Raw genomic sequence first — 5,702 nt, forward strand, 5'->3', positions numbered from 1 at the left:
AACTAGAATTTTACCAATTGCCATTCCCTAGCCTAGTGAATATAAAATATGTTATGTGGAGGATGGCATGATTCATTTTTGCAGAGAGCTATGTTGGGTGATGTAATTTTAGTGATAGGCATACTTGGAGAAACGATGTACAAACAACCCATACATGGAGGATGTTAATATTTATTTTTTTTTTCATAAAGCTAATTTGGAGGATGTGGAAATGCATTTTCTTGACAGGCTAATTTAGAATTCTTTATTGTTTTTGGGAGGCCACAGGTAGATCTCATGGGCTTAGGGTTCATTGCTCATGACTCCAAAATATTTTCTACCTCAAGACTAGCACAGAGCCTAGAATCGGGCATGTATAGAGGCTTTTTGTTGGGAGACAGTGGTTATCCATGCCATTCTTACATAATGACACCATTTCTTGCTCCCAATACACACAAACAAAGACGTTATAATGCTGCGCACATCAAAACTCGCAATCTTATAGAACGTGCCATAGGACTACTTAAAAAAAGGTTTGCAGTTATCAATACCAGTTAGAATAAAGTTGAATAACACTAAGAACATAATAATTGCTTGTGCAGTCCTTCATATTTGTGCCATAACAAACAGAATACCTTTACAGGATGAAGAAAATCTTGAATTGGATGATGCTGATGAACCTGATGTGGGTATCATTGAAAGGGCTGACAATATCCAAGAAGCTCAATGTAGGGCCCACATTGTTGACAGTTTTTTTTATAGGTTGAGAGATTATGTATTTGTTTTGTGTTAATTAGGTTTAAAGTATATTTTTCCAAATTTTGTACATCCCAAAAATGCACCTAGGATGATATTGCAGCTGTTTTGCTTACAGTGCAAGGAACCCTCAGTTCTGGTGATTTGCACTTTAATAACAATAAATCTATAATCTTATCACTTGCATCATTTAAGAACCCTTTAAATATTGAACTGGATAGTGACAACACATTAAACCAAGAATGCTTTTGTCAGAGAGCTACTAGCAGCTGTATGTGCATGGTAAATTGTACCCGATACCAAGAAAATGAAAATACACTTCTTATTGACTTAATGAAATATGAAAATATAACTTACATGTTTGCCTTTAAAAAGGAACACTAATGGATTTATTTTATTTATTTATTTTTTGGTTCATCCTGAAAAAAATATTCAATGGCAAAAGCAATCTAGGGTTAAAAAGAGGTAATTCATTCTAGATTACTAGAATTGACTGAAAGGATAAAGGATAAATATTTTTTACATAAGAAAAGATTTATTCAGGAACTCTTACCATAGTTGTCAATCTGACACCTTGAGAAAGACATGACTGTTGTACTTGCAAGATGAAAATGGTGATAAAAAAAATTTGAATACAACTGTGCTTCAGGTCAAATCAGAACACCATTATTTAGAACTTTACTTATGATGTCTAATACAAATTATTCAGAAACACTAGTTTAAGAATTATATCATAACGGGCTGCCAACGCAAGAGCCAGTGTCCTGCAGAAGGCGAGGGCAATCTTTTAAGTTGATCTTGATTGTATTGTAGAGGTAGCATCATTAGATGAAACACCACTTTCTAATTGTGCTGAGGTTAAAGGCAGTGGCTCCATAATACCTGAAAATAATAATAAATAAATAAATAATTGATCTACTGCACCTTAGATGTAAATCCCTTCTGCAGCACACATATATATATAATATATATATATATATATAGATGTAATATAATATAATATAATTATATACTATATATATATATATATATATATATATATATATATAGATATAAATATATATAATTATATATAATATATACACATATATATATATACAAAAATATATAAAAAATATTTTATAAATATATTATATATATATATATATCCAATATATATATATATATACCTTTATATATATTATATATATATATATATATATTATATATATATATATGGGTATATATATATATATATATATATATATATATATATATATATATATATATATATATATATATATATATATATATATATATATATATATATATATATATATATATATATATATATATAAATAATATATATATATATATATTGAAATATATATATATATATATATAAATATATATATATATATATACTTATATATCCACGAGCCATATATATATTATATTCAGGAAACTTATATATATACATATATTCAATTATCAATTTCAATATATATATCATATATATATATCTAGGCTTAGCTCTTTTTATATGATATATTATATATATATTGTTATATATAATATATATATATATTGCAACTTTCAGTATTAGTTTGATATATATGGGCTCTGATTCGGTTTTAAATGCATGATAAATAAAAATTGCTAAAATTACTTGTGTTAAAATCTTTACTTCTTTAATTACACCGAACATATTCTAGCATAAGTCCTTAGGCTTAAATAAATGCAAAACAATCCCTTATCTTGAAAGATGCTAAGCTGAACATATTTTGGGCACTAAATAGTTTTTATTTTAAGAGGCATGCCAATTATTTGATGTAATTTTTTCAGGCTTATTACTGTCCGTTTTTAAAAAGCTTTACTGAAATCTGGCAAATCAACATATTCATGTCCTTCCAACTAAATGTTCACACTTCTGAACTGAGTATTACAAGTTGCTGGAACCTTTTCACTGAATAATCAGCATTAAAATGTTATCTTAAACCCAGCCATCAATAATAAAAATTGTTATCTTAACCATTTTGGGTCAGGTTCCAAAGGCATTACAAACTTTCCTGACAGGAAGAGTGTAATGGCCATCAAAAAGTTGAAGGTTCACTAGTTTATATATTTCATTCTTGAAAACATCAGAGCACTTACTTATTCTAACATCACGTATGGGCTCTTCTGTTTCATCAACTGGATGAAATGTTTCAATCACATCTTGTCCATGGTTAATTCTTCTGTCATCAGTGATGCAGCTGTGACAAACTCTTCAGAAGACTTTCGAAGAAATGGTGGAGGACCACCACCAGTTCTGCATAAATTCTTCTTGATGGCAGCATCTACCTGCTTCACTCTAGTAAATAAAAAAAAATATTAGAATAAAAATATGTTTCCCCATTGGTTTTCTAATTTATTCTAACGACTGTGACTTTAAAAACGGATTGCAATGAAATTTCAAAATATAACAAAAAACCTACCGTCCTGTGTACTTCTCTTCCACCTCCAGAATAATAAGTTAAAACATCTATCGCATGTTTGAATTCATAAGAAATGTCATTTGAGCATTTACACAAATATTAATGAGCACTTAAGAAAATAAGGTGAGCTTTGTGTGGCTGGAAAAGTGAGCTGCACATTATAAAGCATAATAATACCACCTAAGCTAATATAGTCTAGCCTAAGCAGTTCACATACCTGCCACAATCATCGTAGCCTTGCATACTGGCAGGCATTATGCAGGCTTCAGACATGCTAGCCTACGTGTGAACTCAACTTAAAAAAAAAAGGGCTAGCCTATTTCAGGTGTTATCCTACTCCAAATCATTTGACCACCTGCAGACAACAGCCAAGATCTCAAATGTCAGCCTAAACTTTTATTAAAAACAATCACTTTGCCCAGTTTGCAAGCAGGTATCACACGTTAAAACAGTTTTATAATTTGGAAAACCTCGTATACCCATAAGAAAAATAGCCAAAGTTTTACCATCACTTTTTAAAGTACTAATAAACTGGCTGTAAGCTAATGAATGTTTAGTTTACTTGCAAATCTACCCATTAACAATACGATAATACTACTGTGTGCTCCAGCCCTTCTATCCACCATGAAAATAAATTATAAGACCCTCCACATAGCTATTCTGAACCTAAATTAGAATATTACCCAAATTTCCTAATAAAAGACATTAATAATTAAAAATTCACATCAAATTATACAAACCTAATGCCTGATACACCAACTGCTTTTGTAATAAGCTAGACATTACTAACCTAACCTCTCCTAGAGCACCCATGCTTATTTAGCTGGGGGCTATGCCCCCTCAGACCCCCTATGATTTGGTTAGCCTAACCTTACTTAACCTATTCTAATATGCTCCATTCTATTTATTTGAAGATTAATATATTTATATAATATAATAGCTTTAGATGATAAACTGGTGTTCCCTTGGATAAGCTAGGCTAGGCTAGCCTGATGTGATTATTATTAACAATTTAACAGGCAGCACAAGCCTAGGCCTTCCATAGCCTAAGTTTCTTTTAACCTAACTGGTAGTTTACACACCATTTTGCTCACAGCAGCCTAAAGTTGCCCTGACTACAATTACAAAACAAAAATGCTTTCTTACCTGCGGTTTACATGGTCGAAACAGCGCTTGACTGCATTGATGAACGAGGAGGTTGGTCAGGATACATGGCGTTAAACTTGAGTGTTACATCTCCCCCCCAACGCCTCACGCTTTTTTTCCAAAGTTCTGCTTCCTGTAGATCGGTCGGTGATCACATTCTCATGCTCCTTTATTAAATTAAGAAGCATTAAACGCTGAGAATCAGCTATTGTGGGTGCACGCTCCATATTCCTGTTTAGTTGCTTGCGTATTTCCCGACTCTTTGTTTACATTTTCGCGCGGAACCAGGACAGCAAATATCAAGTAAAAAAAATATACTACAGATATGCAGTATCTTTTCCTAATAAATAGTAAAGACATAAAGACATTTTAATTCAATATCACTGTAATAAAAGAAATTGTCTATGATACTGATACAGTATTGTAATCGTCGATTCCAGGCATTTCATTCCCAGTAACCGCATATGTTGGTAAGCCTGCTTAACCAGCGATGCGATGCGATGAAGTCGAGGGCGTCGTATGATTTCTGGATACCACGATAGTTCTTCGTTTGGGACCATACAACCGCGATCGCCTTCGTATTGACAAATGCGATCGCATGGTTTCTGGATACCAGCCGTGTGATTGTTGCAGCCCCCTCCCAATTTGTGGAGGGTCTGCCCGCTTGCACGTCCTGCAGCGGTACTGCTCCTCCTGAATCTCTCGCGGAGGGGGAAGACCTCTTGGTGGGCCAGCCCTTTGCAATTGGAGGGCTAGGCCTGAAATAGTTTGTGTGTGCCCTTCCGCGGGACCACTTTGGTGGGCGGAAGGTGGAGGTTTGTCACTATTGGGAGTGTTAGATGGGGCCTCCGTGGAGGAGTAACGTGGCTATATGGTGGCGTTGGTGACGGGCTTCCGCAGAGAAGATCCCGACCAACAAGAAGACCACTCCGGGCCGAATTCCACCTACCACGCCAAGGCGGTGGGGTATCGTGCCCCAAGGTGTCATTACCTGGAGTTGGACCGTAGGAACGGTAATGGTGTGGCCCTCTATCCACTTCATTTCCCACGGTTTCTTTCGTCAACCATGGCACCGGCTGGCACTTGGGCCCTAGTGATCAGGCTAATGTCTGCCGCAGTGTCTACTGTGACCGGAAGGGTCACTGGCAGGCTAGTGCTCTGAAGAGGGGCCACCGAGATGAACTGGGTTTCCAGTCTCTCGGGGTAAAGGATCGGTGCGGACCAGCAGCAGAAAATGAAGTGCTGATTAGGTTGACAAATTTGGTGGTGGGGACATGATGTGGACAGGCCGGAGAGATCCAGCATTGTAGTGGCTAGCAGCCCCACAGGATTTAACGGCCTTTTGGATGGGCTCGGTGGCCTGCA

General features: G+C 35.1%; 1 long non-coding RNA gene across 1 annotated transcript in view; it reads right to left on the reverse strand.

Annotated features, from left to right (window-relative positions):
• LOC136838886 (uncharacterized) overlaps positions 1-4,949 on the reverse strand; it is a 5,631-nt gene extending 682 nt beyond the window's left edge. Inside the window, exons 1-3 of the long non-coding RNA XR_010853155.1 lie at positions 4,338-4,949; positions 2,869-3,067; positions 1-1,617 (exon numbers count right to left, since the gene is read on the reverse strand). The exon at positions 1-1,617 is cut by the window's left edge and continues 682 nt beyond it. This is a non-coding gene — a long non-coding RNA (uncharacterized lncRNA). The remainder of the gene's footprint in view (positions 1,618-2,868; positions 3,068-4,337) is intronic.
• Positions 4,950-5,702: the final 753 nt, after the last annotated feature.

This window comes from Macrobrachium rosenbergii, chromosome 5 (genome assembly GCF_040412425.1).
Source record: "Macrobrachium rosenbergii isolate ZJJX-2024 chromosome 5, ASM4041242v1, whole genome shotgun sequence".
Taxonomy (NCBI): domain Eukaryota; kingdom Metazoa; phylum Arthropoda; class Malacostraca; order Decapoda; family Palaemonidae; genus Macrobrachium; species Macrobrachium rosenbergii.